The following is a 20,691-nucleotide window of genomic DNA, read 5'->3' on the forward strand; positions in this document are numbered from 1 at the left end:
GAAAAGTATTCTTTTAAGATGGAAAATTTACACTAGAAGGTTAAAAACAGCATGATTGTTATTGTGTATGGGAAGGATTATGGATGAGCACATCGTATGATTTATATTAAGCTAGTTAGAGATGCTTTATGTAATTTAGAACTGTATGGTCATTATACGGGGGGTCAAAAGAATTTCACCGAAAAATGAATCAATTTTGACAAAACGAGTTTCATTTTATTGGGAAGCTATCCTGGTTTCCTAATATTAATTGAGAACTCGACGCTACCAACGGACACCGAAAATATTCCGAATTTTAGGACTGTAAGTAAAAATCTACATTTTTACAACGCATAGAAGTTTTTCTGACATCTCGTTTCTTCTAGGTTCAAATGTTATCAATAAACTAGAATTCATTACGAGCTCATTGGTATTCAAAGGTTGAAAATTCGTCAAGGGACCATCGAGATACGAATTAACTAAAAACGGGTGTTGTTTTTGGCAGTTTTTCCCGTTGGGTACAATTTTCCTTGGGCTCACAGCAACCTCGCAGAACTCATGGGTGTTTGGGCCTTACTATACCAAGCAACTATTGCAAACTATTTTTGCTGAAAATCTATCAGGACTAACATTTGAAAAGATTTGGAGTATTTGAACCTCTTTCTTATAAATCAATAAAAAAGAACGAGAGAAACAGAAAGGTTTTCAATGAATAACCCCTAGAAAAATTATCGAAACTTTCATTTAAAATTATTCAAAAAATTAAATTTAGGATCCTGCACTGAAAAAATATAATTTAAAAAACCAAAAGATCTCTTAAATATATATTTCATTTCAAATTTTTTTCAAGTGAGGTTCTTAGATAGACAATTCAGTTGCTTGAAGCTCTTCAGAACAAACAACAGTGGGCACTCTCAAAAAAAAGTTTTTCTAACAGAAACTTTTTCGTGTACCCAACAGTAAAAAACTGTAAAAAACATACTTAAATAATTCATATCTCATCATTCTGTGCCGAACACGCATCAGCATCGGTTGTGCTTCGAAATCGCTCCAATAAATTTCAATACGTGTGTGCAAGTGGTGGCATTTTTTGACCGGTGTCTTTTGTCTAGATTGCTGTATCGCAAGGTCAAGCGCCTTTGTGTTACTGTGTCGCTTTGTAGCTGCCTGCTGTCGAACGATTTGATGGTGAGTGCAGTGCACTCCAACACGAAGGAGCAAAAGAAAGGAAGGTACGTGCTTCTTGTCTGTCCCATCGGCGCGCTAGGTTTAGCGCGATGGATGTAGACCCCCCACCTCCCGCACCTCCATCCTCGAATCCCCTCGACCCTGTCCCTCCTGCCCCCCTCCTAATATTAATTCCTCAGCTCCCCCCCGTGTCAGCTTGTATCCAGATGGATCGACTCTTCCGGTGGCAGTTTACCTCAGGCCTAAAGCGGGGCCGAAATCGAAATCTTTAAACATTCTACAGATTTCGAAAGACCTGACGTCACACTTTGAAGCTGTGACTGAAATTTTAAAAATCAGGCCGAACAAGCTCCGTGTCGTGGTCAATGACCTTAAAGAGGCCAACGATATAGCTTGCTCCGAGCTTTTTACACGGGAATACCGTGTCTATGTACCCGCTAGAGATGTGGAGATCGACGGTGTCGTGACCGATTCGAGTCTGTCCGTCGAGTGTATATTGAAAAGTGCTAAAGGGTGCTTTAAAAACAACACATGTCCCGATGTGAAGGTGCTCGACTGCAAGCAATTGCGGTCGGTATCGATCGTCGGTGACAAAAAAGTTTACACTCCGTCAGACTCGTTTCGAGTTACGTTCGCCGGGTCTGCACTACCAAGCCACATCTCGATCCACCGGGTTCGTCTCCCTGTGAGGCTATACGTTCCCCGCGTCATGAACTGCACTCATTGCAAGCAGTTAGGCCATACAGCCGCCTACTGCTGCAATAAGGCACGTTGTGGCAAGTGTGGGGAGACTCATGCGGAAGACTCTTGCAGTGTTAGCGCTGTAAAGTGTATTCACAGCGGGGAAAATCTGCATGAGCTCTCGACATGTGCGGTGTACATGCAGCGCAGGGATAAAATAAAACGGTCTCTCAAAGAGCGTTCAAAGCGTTCCTACGCTGACATGCTGAAGAAGACCGTTACCACTTCTCCCGTTACTTCGAACCCCTTTGATCTGTTGTCCTCTGATGAAACCGATTCTGACGTTTCACCAGAGGGAACATCTTATGCCAATCCTGGGGAGTCTAGAAAGAGGAAAAATATTTCCTCTCCTAAACTTCCCCGAAAAGGTCCTAAGATTTCCCAAAGCGAAATGAATGGTACAAACAAACCTAAAAGTGCAGCGGAAAAACCGAAGCAAACCCCTCCTGGGCTTGCAAATTTAAAGTCCCAGAAGGAGCTCCCAGCACTTCCTGAAACATCTAAAACCCCAGTTGTTCCTTTTGCACATCCAGTTGAAAAATCAAATGCTGGACTGGTGAAATTTTCTGACATTGTGGACTGGATTTTTGAAACATTCAATGTACCCGATCCAATAAAAGATTTTCTCACAGCATTCCTCCCAACAGTTAGAACATTTTTGAGCAGTTGACTGCTCAATGGCCCCTCCTTGCAGCGATCGTATCCTTCGATGCCTAATTCATCTGCTTATGTGAAGGATTCTATCTCTGTCTTACAGTGGAATTGTAGAAGTATTTTACCAAAAATTGATTCGTTTAAAGTTTTGATAAATAAAAACAAATGCGATGCATTTTCCCTTTGTGAAACTTGGCTAACTTCGAATACTGATCTAAACTTCCATGGTTTTAATATTATTCGCCTTGATCGAGACACCCCATATGGAGGAGTACTTCTAGGGATTAAGAAGTGCTATTCTTTCTATCGTATTAACCTCCCCTCGATTCCAGGCATCGAAGCTGTCGCATGTCAAATGACAATACAAGGTAAAGAGCTTTGTATTGCCTCAATATATATTCCTCCCAGAGCACAGGTTGGGCAACGGCTGCTCTTTGATTTAATAGAACTTCTTCCCTCGCCACGTTTGATTTTGGGAGACTTTAACTCTCATGGCGTGGCTTAGGGAACCTTCTAATGATAACCGCTCCTCTTTAATTTATAACCTTTGCAATAACTTCGACATGACTATTCTAAACAACGGTGAAATGACACGTGTCCCGAAACCACCAGCGCGCCCAAGCGCTTTGGATCTCTCTTTATGTTCGACGTCGCTACGGTTGGATTGCACATGGAAGGTAATCCTCGATCCTCACGGTAGCGACCATTTGCCTATTCTTATTTCAATTACCAACGGGTCAACTCGCATGCGGCCAATTGACATTCCGTATGACCTCACACGGAATGTTGATTGGAAGTTATACGAGGAAATGGTTTCAGAAGCTGTCGAGTCGATTCAACATCATCCACCACTTGAAGAATACAACCTCTTCGCGGGCTTGATTCTCGACGCCGCGTTGCAAGCCCAAACGAATCCCGGCGTAACGATCAAAGAACGGCCTCCCACTCCGTGGTGGGACCAAGAGTGCTCCGATGTCTACACGCAAAGATCCGACGCGTTTTTGGCCTATCAGAAGAAAGGTATACCTGGCGACTATATACGGTATTCATAGCTTGATACTAAGCTTAAAAGCTTGGCTAAAGCAAAGAAACGCGGATATTGGCGTCGGTTCGTGAACGAGACGTCGAGGGAGACATCGATGAGCACTCTTTGGAACACAGCCCGAAGAATGCGGAATCGCGTTACGGTCAACGAAAGCGAAGAGTCTTCAAGTAGGTGGATATTTGATTTTGCCAGGAAAGTATGTCCGGACTCTGTTCCTGCGCAAAACTTTGTTCGCGATGCGTCTCCGGGCCACGACGCGATAGAATCACCTTTTACGATGGCAGAATTTTCAATTGCCCTCCTGTCCTGTAACAATAACGCGCCTGGGTTAGATAGAATCAAATTCAACTTGTTGAAGAATCTACCCGACAATGCCAAGAGGTGCTTGTTGAACATGTTCAATAAGTTCCTGGAGCAAAATATTGTACCGCAGGATTGGAGGCAAGTGAGGGTGATCGCCATCCAAAAACCGGGAAAACCAGCCTCAGATCACAACTCCTATAGGCCGATTGCAATGCTATCCTGTATCCGGAAATTGATGGAGAAAATGATACACCGTCGTTTAGACCACTGGGTCGAATCAAATGGTCTACTGTCAGATACTCAATTTGGTTTCCGCCGTGCCGAAGGGACGAATGATTGTCTTGCGTTGCTTTCGACAGATATCCAGCTGGCGTATGCTCGCAAAGAACAAATGGCGTCTGCGTTCTTGGGCATTAAGGGGGCTTTTGATTCCGTTTCTATTGACATTCTTTCGGGCAAACTTCACCGACAAGGATTTTCTCCAATTTTGAACAATTTTTTGCACAATTTGTTGTTCGAAAAGCACATGCATTTTACGCATGGCGATTTGGCAACTTTTCGAATTAGCTACATGGGTCTTCCCCAGGGCTCATGTTTAAGCCCCCTTCTTTACAATTTTTATGTAAATGACATCGACGAATGTCTGGCAAATTCATGCACGATAAGACAACTTGCAGACGACAGCGTGGTTTCTGTTACAGGAGCCAAAGCTGCCGATTTGCAAGGACCATTGCAAGATACCTTGGACAATTTGTCTGCTTGGGCTCTACAGCTAGGTATCGAATTCTCTCCGGAGAAGACTGAGATAGTAGTTTTTTCTAAGAAGCATGAACCTGCTCAGCTCCAGCCACAATTAATGGGTAAAACGATTTCTCAGGTTTTGGCACACAAGTATCTTGGTGTCTGGTTCGACTCTAAAGGCCCAGGTGCCTTTAGTCACCACCTGTTGTCACATTAGGTATCTGATAAAAAAAAGCCAACAAAGAGTGAATTTTCTTCGTACAATAACCGGATCATGGTGGGGAGCACACCCGAGAGACCTTATAAGGCTTTACCAAACAACGATATTGTCGGTAATTGAGTACGGGTGTTTCTGCTTCCGCTCCGCAGCAAACACACATTTGATCAAACTGAAGCGAATACAATATCGTTGTTTGCGTATCGCCTTAGGTTGCATGCAATCGACCCATACGATGAGTTTGGAGGTCTTAGCCGGAGTTCTACCGTTGAAAAACCGCTTCTGGAGCCTGTCTTCTCGTATTCTTATCAAATGTGAGGTCTTGAACCGTCCTGTGATTGAAAATTTTGAAAGGTTAATCGAACTTAATTCTCAAACCCGTTTTATGACATTGTATTTCAGTCACATGTCACAAAATATTAACCCTTCTCCGAATATTCCAAATCGTGTCAACTTATTGAATACTTCTGATTCTACTGTGTTTTTCGATACATCCATGATAGAAGAAACTCGTGGAATCCCGGATCATTTACGCGTGCAGCAGATCCCCAAAAATTTTTTACAATAAATATCGAAACATCAACTGCGACAATATGTTCTACACTGACGGATCACTCATCGATGGGTCCACTGGCTTCGGTATCTTCAATAACAATTTAACCGTCTCCCATAAGCTCGATAATCCTGCTTCTGTTTACGTCGCAGAATTAGCTACAATTCAGTACACCCTAGGGATTATCGAAAAAATGCCCACGGACCATTATTTCATCTTTACGGACAGTCTTAGTTCCATTGAGGCTCTCCGAACGATGAAAGATGTTAAGCACTCTCCGTATTTCCTGGGGAAAATACGAGAACATCTGAGTGCTTTATCCGAAAAATCTTCTCAGATTACCTTAGTGTGGGTCCCTTCTCACTGCTCGATACCGGGCAATGAGAAAGCGGACTCTTTGGCTAAGGTGGGCGCAACAAACGGTGAAATTTATAAAAGACCAATTGCTTTTAATGAATTTTTCGCATTTGTACGTCAGAATACGATCATCAGTTGGCAAAATTCTTGGAACAGGGGGTACTGGGTAGGTGGTTACATTCCATTATACCCAAGGTATCGACGAATCCGTGGTTCAAGGGGTTGGATGTAGGTCGAGATTTCATTTGCGTGATGTCTCGGCTTATGTCCAATCACTATAGATTTGATGCGCATCTCCGTCGTATTGGGCTCGGAGAAAGCGGTATCTGTGCCTGTGGTGAAGGTTATCACGACATAGAGCACGTTGTTTGGTCATGCCCTGTCCACCGTGGCGCCAGGTCTAAATTAGTAGCTTCCCTTCAGGCCGGAGGTAGACGGCCAGCTGTTCCTGTTCGTGATGTCTTGGCGAGCCGTGACATACCCTACATGACCCTTATATACATTTTCCTAAAATCCATCCATGCCCCAGTCTAGTCCCGTTCCCCTCCATCTACATCCAACAAAACGACAAAAACACGTTTGAACCTTAAGCAGAGGTTTTGGAATCAACAACTGCACCCCACACGAATTCACCAGGACCCGAGAACCCGAGGCCTTCAGTGATATCTTGGCTCAGCGGCACATACCATAGGCCACTTGAACACCAGCGAACAACAACAACGAACCATAACCAGCAACTAGCCCCCGCACAATACCTTCAGGACCCGAGAATTACAAGCCCCTCTTCCAGCTCATGACATCGTGGCTCAGCAGAACAAATCCATACATGCTGCATATTCATGGCCATTCGAAGAGCATCAGACGACCATCAAACTACAAAACAGTGATTGAAAAATACATCCTAGTTTTAAGATAGACTTAATTTCAGCTCGTAGTCGGCAGCGAGGATAAAAAATTTGCTTTAAGATTCTAAGTCTTCAGATATAATTGGCGCCGTTAAACATTAAATTGTATTTGTGCCGTGTCAAATAAATGATATGAGAAAAAAAAATTCATATCTCGACGATTCCTTGACGGATTTTTGATCTTTGGGTACCAATGAACTCGGAATGAGTTCTACTATATTAGAAACATATGGACTTAAAAGAAACAGGATATCAGAAAAAGTTCAACGTGTTGCAAAAATGTACATTTTGACACACAATTTAAAATTTCGAAACATTATTTACTGTGAGATAAGTTTAAGCCGCAATACGATGAATTTCACACTAGCATTGCACACTAGTTCCACGTGGCGGCAGCATTCTACGCTAAACATTCCTCCAATCAAAAGCCCTTGACCTTCTAAACAACTTTTCTGAAGACCGCAAATTTCTAGGAAATCAGAATCCTGAAATAAGTTAAGGTCAAACTTGACAAATTGACTAGTGGTGGAGATTTACACTGAAGTGTCCACCATCCAGAAGCCCTCGATCTTCTGAACAATTTTACTTCATACCGCACCTTTCTGTGAAATCGGAATCTACATAGCAGAAGAAATCTGTACTAGGCTGTCCTTAAACCGAAATCAAAATCGCGGGGGGTTAAAGTACGAAGAATTGCGTGCATAATAGCGCCAACGCGCACTAAGCAGTCCACCATCCAGATGCCCTTAGCTTTTTGAACAAGTTTGCTGAAGACCGCAACTTTCTCGGAGAACGGAATCTTGAGATAAGTTTAGGACACAATACGGCGAATTTCGTACTCACTAGCTCCACTTAGCGTCGGAATTCTACACTAAACTGTCAACCAATCAAAAGCCATTGATCCCCTGAACAACTTTCCTCAAGACCTCAACTTTCTAGGTTATCGGAAGCATGAGATATCTACCTATTACAGGTGATGCTAAACTGTTTGCTTTTTGCAATACTCCGTTAAGCGATCCAAACTAAGGGCGGGTACTGTAACGTCCTAATTAATAAAATGTTGGTTGTAAGTTGTACTTCAGAAATTTTGATCTTTACTAAAATGTTATCTATGGACGAATTGTAACTGAAAAAAATTACTACTTTTGTTTAGGCTTGTCGTTTCTCCTCAGAGGATCACTAATGTATGAAAAATCATTCACCGAGGAAACAACTGCTCACAAACCGGTCAGCAATTCGACGCACGTGCTTCAAGAGAGCAGGGAATCGTGTATTTCCAAGGAACTTGCAAAGAAAAATACCCCATTTCACATCTGAAATAGGTGAGCTTCCTCACACAAAAGGACAGTACGCATAATAACTATACAACAGAGCTCGCTGCAGTGCTTTTACAGTGAGTCTCATATGTCAAATATGGGGAGCATCTAGGTAGGAAAGTAGATTGCGTTTGTTTTTCGCAAAAAAAAAAATAAATGAAAACTTTATCATGGCTAGAAAACTCTTCAATTCCTTCACTGTAGCTGGTAGCTACAACAGCTGTAGCTGGTTCTGAACAGCTTCTACACATCCCAGGCAATGGCAGGATAACTGGGGCGGAAACGACATGTCCCAGAAACTTCAGCGTGTCACGACCTAATTCGCATTTGGCGACGTTTATCGCAAGATTGTGCTGTTTGAGCCTTTTAAACAGTTGATGATGTTCGCAATGTTCTTCGGGAGATGACGATGTAGGGAAATACGAAATCTAACCCTCGGGCGACCTCGTGAAAGTTTGGAGAGTTTGAACAGCTTTCCGTAACCCGATGGTCATGAAGGAGACTCGAACAAGCCGGGCGGCGCCTTCTTCACCATAAGGAGTAGGCTGGCCTAGTTGCTGCTGGACGGCGACAGATTCCCACCTTCATTAAATGCTCGATTTCGATACGAGCGGCGTCGAGGTTTGGCATAAACAGGTTAACCGGTCATTACAATTCGGTGCACGATCGAAGATTGGCTAACTGTTCCCGGAGGGGCCAATCGGGTGATGCTAGGAAATTCTGCACTAAAGACCTTATTGAATAGTCGCTAATGAGTAGTATTGTCAATAAGGCGGTTTCGTTTCAAATCGGTCAACAGATCAAAGTTGCATATTAAAATCCGCCCCGATTATGCCCGACGCAACGTCGGCGATTATGAAAGTGCACAAAAACTGGCAGCGGAGACCGAGATTCAGATTTTGATTAACACTTTGATTAACACAATAGCAGTCCCGTTTGCGGTGAATAATTTCTTTTATCGACGATGGTGGTTTTGTCTGCCGCGTTTTCCTTTGAAGCGAATACCGCAACTGGTGCTTGTGCCGGCAATCTTGGCGCCCACATATCGAGCAACACCGCAACCCCCAGAAAATCCCCAGCTACCCGTTTCGTCTCATTGTAGAGTTGACTGGATTATTCCCCCAATCATAGTAGCGCGGGCAAAACCAATCATGTTATTGGAATAATCAAGAAATAACATTTACCACCCACTACCTAATTATTTCCACATGTTTACTTCTTGATTGACTTTAATTTCCAATACTATAAAGATTGTTTTAACTCTGAAAAAAAAATCATGTTTTAATGTGCGTAAAAGGATAATCATGCGTCAAATTGACTCCCAACTTATGAATAATTGAAAATGCATGTTTTACATCATGAATTATCGCTGAATGGACAGTACGGTGCTACCACATCGATAAATTATAAAAACCAGAGCTTAGGTTTCAATATTCCTTAATTGATTTATAAAAAACGAGGGAAAAACCGACGCACTGTTAGAAAAACATTAGCAATATTGCTGAAAGCGAGGAGTCACGTTGACGCAGAATATTTTTCCAGGATTAAAATATAATTTTAATTAGAAACAGATTTATTCGAAGTTCGAAAAGAGAATCAAATCCTTTGGAGCTGTATAATTGTATAATTGAAAACGGATATTATTTTAATGAAAGGATGCTGAAAAAAAAAATTTCGTTCAATTTAACTAACATGAGTGAAATTTTTATGTATAGAGAACAAATGCATTTTTGCGACGTAATGATCGTACAATTCAAAACATTACGCATACCGAATGCGCGTGATGAACAGTAAAAACCCGGTCAGTTGAAGGCCGTCCAGAAACACACTGGCAAAAAACAATGCTCCACAATTAGCTCCATCGGCGAACGGGCAGGTTACGTACGACGGCACTACTGTCGACGAGGTAAAAAGGCTATCTCGGTTCTCTTCAACAACGCATCTCTCACATGTGATTGTGTACACCCCAAACAGGCAAACCTGTGTGACACTGAATTTTTCCAGAACACTTATAATTATCATCGGCCCTGTTGAACTACAATTTTTACACAGCCGCTGATTAAACTGGAGGACAAATGAGCAAATAATTGCGACAAGAATGACAACAATAAATCCATCTATGGCCCTCAGACACACTGATAACGGATTGTTCTCCCTTCACGCTACTACGTGCTCCGTAGTCGTTGCCCCAGTGCTAGCACGGATGTCGTAAACTGTAACTGCATGAGAATGCCCTGATGTAATCGCAACTTTTCCGTAGTGCAGTGGCAGTTGCCATTTGTGAACAATTGAGATTTACAACTATAGGAAAGTGATTTAGATGGGCTATTTAAATTGAATTGCACTACAGAGATTGGCTAGCGATTGGATTTTTAGAGCGCTAACATTCAAGATAAAGCGACATGCGTTCTTGTCGAAAATATGTGATAATAAAGCCCCGCCCACGCAGATGTCATTCCTCTACCCATCACTGCCGACACACGTTATCAATTTAACTACACGACCGGAATCTCGCTCTCGCAAGCGAGCTATCATTACTGTTTCAATTGCCGTAAATCTGTTTAACCGCTCTCACAATCTTCTGTGACAACGCACTAATCTAATCTTTACGCGGCCACTTTGACGCAGCTGAAACCTGAAACGTATGCGCCGGGGGAGGAAAAACAGGGCACCACATAATATTGCTGGAAAAACATGCTCTTGAATCATTCTCATCATTTATTGAATTCGGTTAGCAAATTGGTTCTCCCCTGTGTGGTTCATTTCAAATCTAACACCGCACCAACATTATGCCAATTGCCAACTATATTAGCATAACCAATGCTCTACGTGCGTACGGCCACAGTAGTTGCTCTTAACGCCACAAATCGCCACCACGCGACGGGGAGCGGCATTGTCATCATTCTTATCATTTACTTTGCATATTCGACAGCAAACCTCTAAGCTGTACCTTGTCGTGAGGTAATCGGCGCTTGTCCGAGAGGGGGAAACAGTTGCACACTTTAAGAATGGGATCCAGTAAGATAAACGCAAGCAGCGAAAGCGGGTTTAAAATCTATTTTTATGACACAAGTAATCTACGTTGTTGTTCGGTACATTGCAAATTTACGGGATATTTTCGGATAAACTTGAACAGCGGCAAAGAGGATGCTGCGCAAAAATCAATGCAGAACACTTTTCCGATACTGTTTGGTAAATTGTTTAATAGATAGACTGTATCACCTCATTGCATTTAAATTTTTTCGTCATTCCCGAATTGCATAGTAGCTCAGCAACATCGTTCGTGTACGAATACGATGCCGTTACAAAAGCAAATCAAAGTGAGCGATTTGCACGCAAGGTTACGGAAACAAGTACTGCTCAATCTTGTATGCAATCTAATACAATGTGTTATCATCAACTCTTGCGTGACAAAGCTACACTTTGAATCGATTGAGTATTCACAAAACAAACTGATCGAACCAAAGTATCAAGTAAAGCTCGCTCACACTACGTATAATAATAGTATACTAACATACACCGCATTGATAAATAAGATAAGAGGGAAATGATAATAACTCCTGCAGCTTCATTGCATGTCTTCAAAATGAATAGTCATCATCACCGAATCTTACGTTTCCGTGCCGTTCTTGGAAAAATAACTGATCAATCGATTCAATCGTAAAAATTACAAAACACAAAATCGTCAGTTCCGTTCCATCCATGCTTTCTTCTCCTTCGATACGATAATTACTTGCTTAGCAGAGACGTAGTTCGCGGCGAGATTCTCATACAGCGAACAAATATTCAATGTACGAAACAAGAGACTCGCTAATATAATTTCAAAGTTTGTTACTATTTGCGCTCTATCTGGCTTTATATAATATCTTTTTAGCCACCTGATCTTTAAAAACAAAATTGACTGTATAATTTTATGACAATATTAACACTGTGTTGAGTCTTTGTCCAGACTATGTTTATGAGGCCATAAACCACCTATGCTCATAGCAAATCAGGGTGTCATTGTATTTGAACATTCCAAAAACTCATGAGATATTACCTTTTAAATTTCGCCCTAATTCCAATTCGAGCCAAGTATCACATTAATTTATCATCCCCAATTCCACCTGCTGTAGAAAACAAAGCTCCCACTATATAAACATCCATCTAATCACCTTTCCCATTAACAAAATAAAAACAATTGATTCTTGTTCAACATACCATGCGTCTCCTTCGGACACCGTCGTGTTATGAAATGCTACCCACGCGTACGCATGCATATCATCGAATCGAAATGATTGATGCTATTGCGATTGGATTTGACTTCGTTATAGTCAATCTCATCACACCCACCCACTTGGCCGCTTGCGTACGCAAATCGACCCCACCATATTGCGCTGCTTTTCCGAGGTATAGGAAAAAAAGGAGAAAAAAGAAAATGAACATCATCCGCTTTCTCACTATTTTAGTATACCCCAACAAAGTACACCCATGATTAAAGAGAAACTTTCCGATTGGAAGTAAATTTTATTTCTCTTTCTTCTTGCTTACAGATAAAATATATATGCCAACTGAGCGATTGCGGAAGGAGGAGATAATTCCACGCGATCTTCACTTAATATTCGTCAGTTAAAACAGATCGTATAGTGATGTGATGAAAGCAACCCATCAGTAGGTTTTCCAGTGCAAACAAATTAAATAAATGCTTATTCATCGATATAGCGCCGAATAAATAAAATATTTCTTCCCGAAATAAACATTGCCTTCAAGTTCGCGTACTGCGTTTCGTCCCAGACTGCGGCCAAATACTATATAATAATAATACATTCCAAGTGTGAATGAAAATTTACTGTCCTGTGTCAGTGTCAATGCCAGCGCGCCAGTGCTGCCGCCAATTTGGGAGAAGCGAAGAAGCGGCACGTTCAGGTTCATCTGAGTGATTGCGCGGTATATTTGTGTATGTGGTGGAAGCGATAGGCAAGAAGTGGCGTGGGTACTAATTTGCGTTTTTTCGGTGAACCAGATGCGCGTTGTGTGCCGTCCGAAGGAAGAGCAATAAACGGGGACTGCAAGATTGGCCCGTAACCTGAACTGACAGCAAACATTGCCAGACTTTGATTACAGCTATAAAGTCTTAAGTGGTAAGTTTCATTTCGTCTGTCGACGAAACGTAAGCTAAGATGATGTTTTATATTGTTATAACAAAATAAAAACAAACTCAGCATTTCCTCGCATTGTGAGAATTAAAACGTGATTGATTGATAAGGATTTGCGCAGAAAGTCATCACCCAATCATTGAGTTATTTGTTTCAGAATTCCAAATCAAGAAGTTCTATGAAAATCAAGCGACATTTATCTTGCAGGGATTTTTCGTGTCAATTTCCTTCAGCCAGAAAGTTGCTAGCAGAAGGACAAAAAACTTTTTCTTGGCTTCTCGCCATTTCGGCTCATCGGTATCACGCTACCACAGCTAATTGATCCTCGTGCTAATCAAGAAAAAACTATCCTCAAGAAAGTCCTCAAGACAGATTTAAAGACAAGTTAGCTGATTTTATTTATATTTGCGTTTCATACAATGTCAAAGCAAAGTTGCTCAAAACCCACTAATTACTTGCCGTTAACCACCAGTGTAGATTGACTGGAGTGTTGTCACAGCCTACACATCAATTCAAAACAAGCCAATATCCAGTTGCTGTCGGCCGAGCCCGCGATGCAAAATGCTTCCAAAACAGTTAATTACGATTTAATAGCTGCCATTATTTTCGAACCACAGTTTCAATTATATGATCAAATGTTTAATTACTTTGCACTGGCTGCAATCTTCGACCCTTTCTAGCCCGAATAGCAACTGGTCCTCACATCACGTGCAACAAGCTAACGCCGTATAACTATTACCAATAAAAATGGATAAATGAGTCGCTATCAAACAGGTCTACACATTACCACACTCGACTCATGTCAAGCTATTCGATACTTCGGTGAAGAGGATCGTTAACTCAATGCATCTCGAATGATCCGAGCTAACATTTAATGCTGAATGAACCTGGATTATTGCATCGTTACGACCAATTAAGACTAGTCTGTGCTTCAATTTGGCAACAGAGATGTGAATATTCATACACTAAGATAAACGTATTTACTTCCCGTTTTATTTAGAATTTGCTGACCCGGTAGACTTCGTCTCGCTCATTTTAACTCTGTATTTAATTAATTTTAAATTAATATCACATACTTCCAAAGATTGACCTTGCGATTTATTTATAGTCTGCATATGCATGACGAATCGAATATTGGATACGTTCAAACTTAAAAGGCAAATCGTTTGATAATTGTTTTTATAGGAAAGAAATTATCCTCACCCTTAAATATTAGACTTGGACACGGTTACATGGGAATAAAGTGAGAGTGATATTGTCTCGTTTTGATACACTTTTCGTGTTCCTTACGAGTCCTATAACAACTGTGTAAATTTTCAGGTCGATCGGTGGAACTATATTTTTGCGCCCGATTTTTTAAGTTTCCATACGATTCTACACCAAAACTTCCAAACTTATTCTACAGAGTTGTCCTGTTGACTTCTATAAACATATCGATACAAGATATTTTGAGGAAATTTTCCTGGGAAAAACTCTTCTGGAGACTGTAGGGTGCTACGATACTTGTGAAAAAGTTGTTTATTTCAAACTGATTGAATATCCTGACGAACGGCTCAACATAGATTTTTTTCTAGCAATAATGTTGCAGTTTGTTGCTGTTACAACAAGCAGAGTAGCATAGAAGCTACTATGACGAAACTATGAGCAAAAAATTGCACTTCAAAGCTTAATTCCACGCGAAATTGTTTCTCATGAAAGTTTGCAAAAGCAGCAAGCTGCAACAGTGTTGCTAGAAAAATTCAATGTTGAGCCGTTCGCCAGATATTCAATCAGTTTGAGGCAAACATTTTTTTTCTTCAAGCATCGTAGCGCCTTACGGTCTTCAGAAAAGCTTTTCCCAGAAAATGTTCATGCAAATATCATGTATCAATATATTTTCGGGAGTCAACTGGACATCTCTGGCGAATATGTTTTGAAAAAGTGTATGTTCCCATATAAAATCGTATGGAAACTCAAAAAATTAATCCTCTGTTGGCATTTTCGTGTTAAATACCTTATATGACAAGCCCAGATGCATTTAGAGTCCAACCAGACCCTGAGATATCTAGCGACTAAAACTTGAGTGATAAGAGTTAAAGTTTCCCACAATCATAAAATGTGCGGGAAGCAAATTGGGCTGATTATTTGAACTAAAGAAAGTTTCACAGAGCGCAAAAGCGTCACAATTATCAATGTTTATTTATTGAGGAAATATATCAAATTTGCGGACGATACTTCTGCAGTTCCACTGTAATACAGTAATCAATTTCCTCACCTCTTTCAACGTATTAGTCTTAGAAAGATATAATAGCTGAAATGAGGGGCCAAATTGTAGCAAGATGCTTTAAAAATATTTTTATTGTAGGGAGAAGAGCAAGAAGGATATTCTGAAAGACATCCGGAATATTGAACGTTGTAAATATCCAGTCCACGCTGTTAGAGAATTTTAAGAAAGATTAGGAGAGTTCACAATTCTCCTCTTCCTAGATTCTTCTGGTGAACAATATAAGAACACCCTTCGCAGGGATCGTCGAAAGAACCCTCATCTGCTGGCAGAAAGAAAATGATGTTGGCTGTTAAGGGTGGCTCAGCTCTCTTCAGCATTTCTACAAAAGAGCGCTTTGATTGTTCCCAGAGCGAACGCCTCATTTTCTCCTCGCGCTGTTTGTACGCGGGACATGCCGGAGTTCCTCTGCAGTAAAGACACTTTTCGGTGTCCCCACTGCAAGCGATCTCAGCATGATTGCCTCCACATTTTCTGCAGCCTGCCTTGTTGCACCAATAGGTGGCTGTATGACCTAACTGCTTGCAGTTGTGGAAATGCATGACACAGACGTACAGGGAGACAAAAGCTGTCCAAAGAGACGTAACTCGGCAGTGCGGATTTGGCAAACCGGCAGTGCGGATTTGGCCGAAGGAATTCGAAGAAGAGTTTTTTTTTCTTCCCTTTTACGATGAACACTGAATGCAATTGCTTGCAATCCAGTATTTTTACATTTTGCATTAGGGGGTTCTTGAATCAGCCAACCCCATAACGCAAAATGTCATCGTTTGTAAGATTCCCTTCAGTAAGCACACCTTCGATCTCCACATCCTTGACAGAATTGTACACCCGATACTCTCGCGTAAAGAACTCGCTGCTAGCAATCGCGTTTGTTTGTTTCAAGCTCCCCACGACAAGTCGCAATTTATTTGGGCTGATAGGGAAGTTTTCAATTTCTTTCCGATTTGTTTCAATATCCAGGAATAATTTCATCTGCATATTACCCATACTCAAGTCTGCGGGAGCAATTTGCTCTACCGCAAACTAACGGTAAAAGACTGTGACAAGATGGGGTGTCAAGTTATGAATAATTAAAAAAAAACAATTTATCATAAAAATACTAACTAAATACGAAAAAAGTCAACCGTATCAGAGAAAAAAAAAATATAACGAAAGTGAATACTTCACCGAACTTCCGGGGCTGCTGCCTCCACAATCTGCTAGGATCATCCTGCGTCCAGCGACGTGGCAGAATTGAAAATACATCAACGACAGGCTGAAGAAGTCGTCTCGGTAGAACAAACAATGCTCCAACGGCGACTGCAGGAATAGTCACTGCCGCTAATATGGTAGCCTACGTCTGGCGGCACGAGTTGTTCTGTTGCGGCTGCTGGACGTCTTTTATTGTCCCTGCACCGGTACCGAAAACACAAGCAGTACGTAGACCGCCTGCGCACAATGCACGAAATCTTTGCTCCAGCTGCTGGACGGCTATTGTCTAGTCTGCACCGGCACCTAACAACACAAGCGATACGCGCACCGTCTGAATACAAAGCGGCATTATTTTATCGAGTAAGCAAAACGCTAACGGAACGTTAAAAGAATGCTCGACGATAGCAGAGAAGCGAAGGAAATTCTTGTAGTTTATAAGTATAAATTTAATGATAGCTATTACACTGAGAGAAAAGCAGTTAAGAATTTCATAAGTTATAACTTATGAACATGCATAATTTTGATTTCATTGGACACTTATGCATTGCATATCAAGCTTATAAATTTCATAAGTATGCTTAAGGATTTTCATACAAACGTTATGTGCATCCCATACGCGTAACTTATGATTTTCATAAACGGCAAAATTGTGAAAATTCCATAGTCATATCTTATAAAATCTGCAAAATGGCAGACCAGAATCGTTGATTTGCGCACCGTTAGATAAGTGTTAGAAGTATTTGGATAAAGCTAAGCTGAAATTTGCGCAGCTGGTGAAAATTGGAGCAAAAAACTGTAAGTACCTCTTTTCAAATCCTGTAGGTATACCATTACATAATGTCATTTATGTTTATAAATGCAACTAACAACTATTAAATCTAGTGATCGTTAAAAGGAACAACACTGACGACATTCGGCAAGAGGAATCAAAGGCAAACTTGTTTCCCGAATTTCAATCTCTATTTACTTGTACTCTTAACTATATATTTGTAATATTTGCGAGTAAAGACTAAGTAAGAATTAGTGTAAAAAAAGTTTTTTTAACAAAACATGTTAACATACCATAGTATATTGAATTTCATATCAACGATTATAAGCTTTATAACATACCTACGACCAATAAATTTTATAAGTATGACTTATGAAAATCGTTAGCAGTCGAAAACAAAATTTCCCCTCCAATTCATAGGCCAAACTTATGACTTTTATTAGGAATCCTTGTGGCGCAAAATCATAAGAGGTTTATATGGTACTCAATAGTTATTTTCTCTGCGTGTAACAAATAAAAATAAGAAGGGTTGTGTACAAAGCCACGACCGCAAGGTTAAGGTTGTTTGTAACATCAAATCTGGGTTCGAAAGTTGCCCACATATCGAAGCTTTATTTAAAATAAGGCCCTGAGGCAGATGCCCAGCGAAAAAAAGACTTAAGTAACAATGAGCGAATCCCTTCTCTCTCACTCCATTTCGTTAATTACAGCGTCATTAAAAAAGATTACAACGGTTTCTTGCAACAAATCTAAAGATTGTAATGTTACCTAGCTCAGTATGCAAAGACTGTCATTAAATGCCTGAAAACAAATTAGTTATAATTTAATGTTGCTTTGGTCCTTTTTAAAAGTTGCGCGAGAAGTCAATATTTGACCTGTGACATCAATCTGGTGCCGAAAATACCTAATATGGGTATTGGGGTTATGAGGCAATATGGATGGTGTGTAGTCGGTTATTTTAGGCTGTTATCTAGAAACCGGAAGCCGCCATCTTAGATTTCGAAATGATGTAGAGGGTCAATTTTTTTTAGTTCTGTGCATCATTCTGGTTCCGGTGGTTTCCAGAAACCGGAAGCCGCCATCGTGGAGTTAAAAAAAAGTGTCTGCAGTTGATTTTCGGTCTCTAAGCATTAAAACTCAAAATGGCGTTCACGGTTTTTTGGCTTCTGTTCATCATCTCGATCATTTTAAGCCGTTTCCGCAAAAAAATAGTTGCTATATGTGTTTCATTGGTATGGGACCCTTTCCTCCCTCTTCCATTCCGGAGCAGAGAGGAGCTTCAAACCGTCACAGAAATATTTAATGTACTTTAAAATCCTCACATTCCAATTTTGGTCACCTAAAATTTACAAAAATTAAATTAATGCCCACAACTTGCAAAAAACACAATAAACAAGTTAGAGAAGAATGTGAAAAAGGCTCAAAATGACATAACGTTTGTGAAAGTGATAAAAACTACAAATAAATAACAAAATTGACACATAATAACGAAAACTGGCAAAAATGACAAATAAGTTCTACGATGAAAAATTAAAAGAAGATCGTGGATTCAAACTAACAGCTAGTTGCCTCCGGACTCCGTAAAATAACTGCTATTGCAAAACTGCTAATAATTTTGATTTCTTGTTAATTGCACAGAATAAAAAATAGTCTTATCGATTCACCTTATACAGGTTAAAAGTCAAAAAGATTTTCCGTGGCGCGGCTGAAATCCAACCGGCTGTTTACACACATTAATGTCAGCCGAGAAAATAATAAACGACTACAGCCAACAACGGTAGCTAAGTGATGTGTACGGGGAGACTGTGTATTGAAATTCCTTGAATGTTAGAATGCTTTATTGGCCTGAGTGGGGTAATTTGTTAAAACAGAGACGGAAGCCGAATCGTAAATAGTGCGAAAATAGGAAGCATTCCAGGTGGAACATGGTTCAGGAAAACTTTCTTACATGAGAATTGTGCTCACATATTTGCCACGGTTAGCATAGGATTGATTACATTTATTTTCCCCGTAATAATTTAAAAGGTAATATTTTAATTTGCTAAAGGCTTTCGTACACTTGAATGACCGATAAAAACCATAACATCACAATGTAATAATCAATGAACAGATAAAAACTAGTTCCGATAAGAACTATGGGGTGAATAACATCGGTACCGAAAAACAGAACAAATCGTGTGAGGCACAAATTCTAAGCTATCCTAGAAAATTGATGTGTCACTGATTGTTATTTATTTTTATCTGACTTGATATAACGGGGCAGAAAATATTTACTAAACACAACTTTGTCTAGCACGAGCGCGCAATTTCATTAAATTTCAATCAACTGCCACACGTGTGATAAATTACTCCCCATCCGTTCAATCCACTCTGTAGACACATTCGTGGTAAGATTGGTGCGTTGAGTCGGCTTTAAACCAACTGTGGATGGATGAGAACTTGTTGGGCTTTAACGTTGTGTCCATTACTCCTGTGACATACTTTTCTAAAAATTTTTGAGTTTTTTTTTTTCGAAGCGTGTGGAATATTCCACGCGACTTAAATACGAATGGGCACACCGAGTTTTGAACCACAGTAATGGAATACACCCGAGAGTTTGATTGTTCAACCTTGTCGTACTCCTCCAGTGGCATAGTTCGAGGCGGCAAGGCGTGTGTCTATCAACTCTACCAGGAGTCAGAACGGAGGATGATGATGATGTCGAAAGTGCCCTAGCGGCAGCACTCTCTAAACTGCATCACGCCCGAGAACGGTTCTTCACATGCATGTCAGCATTTTTGCGCTTTCTCCGTGCTTTGCAAAAAAAGAAACGGAACGTTCGAGTCAGTTGAGGATTAAACAAAAAGGATTTAGCCTTGATTTTTCAAGTCCGTGGACACTAAGATGGCGTGCAATGGTTAGCATCTTCAGCAGCTTCTATTCCACTATATACTGGATGAAGGGGAAGCTTTTATGCAAATGATGATTGTGTAATTAACAAGTGATTGCTAATGGTTTTATCGAGCTTGAAAAATCTCCTCAATGAAGATTGCCATTGAGAAGCAAGGTCCATTGATAACTGTAACCCCGGGTCGGAAAGGTACAAGACATATGCTGATGAAGATAGAATGCAGCGATAGCTGCAGCACTATTAACTGTTTCCGAACGGGAACAGATTCTCCTTTGTTCGGTGTTAGACTTCGAATCGTTTGAAATTGTTTGAGTGATATGAACTGTGCTCTTTGTCGAAGTTAGAACTAGTACGAATGTGAAACCCTCCTTTTGAGTGTCATGTTGTGCATATGATACTCTTAACATTGTGTAATAGTTGCCGTTATGTATTTCTAAGAAACAA

At 40.6% G+C, this 20,691-nt stretch overlaps 1 protein-coding gene across 3 annotated transcripts in view; it reads left to right on the plus strand.

Annotated features, from left to right (window-relative positions):
• The window catches only part of LOC129732064 (sodium bicarbonate cotransporter 3), a 113,455-nt gene that overhangs the window by 4,770 nt on the left and 87,994 nt on the right, over positions 1-20,691 (plus strand). The window contains exons 2-3 of one of the 3 annotated variants that reach the window (XM_055692550.1): positions 12,532-12,935; positions 13,002-13,119. The gene's annotated coding sequence lies outside the window, so the exon portion shown is untranslated. Of the gene's footprint in view, positions 1-8,059; positions 8,077-12,531; positions 13,120-20,691 lie in introns of those variants that run through there. The other 2 variants (XM_055692551.1, XM_055692552.1) reach the window with 2 other exon arrangements.

This window comes from Wyeomyia smithii, chromosome 3 (genome assembly GCF_029784165.1).
Source record: "Wyeomyia smithii strain HCP4-BCI-WySm-NY-G18 chromosome 3, ASM2978416v1, whole genome shotgun sequence".
Lineage (NCBI taxonomy): Eukaryota > Metazoa > Arthropoda > Insecta > Diptera > Culicidae > Wyeomyia > Wyeomyia smithii.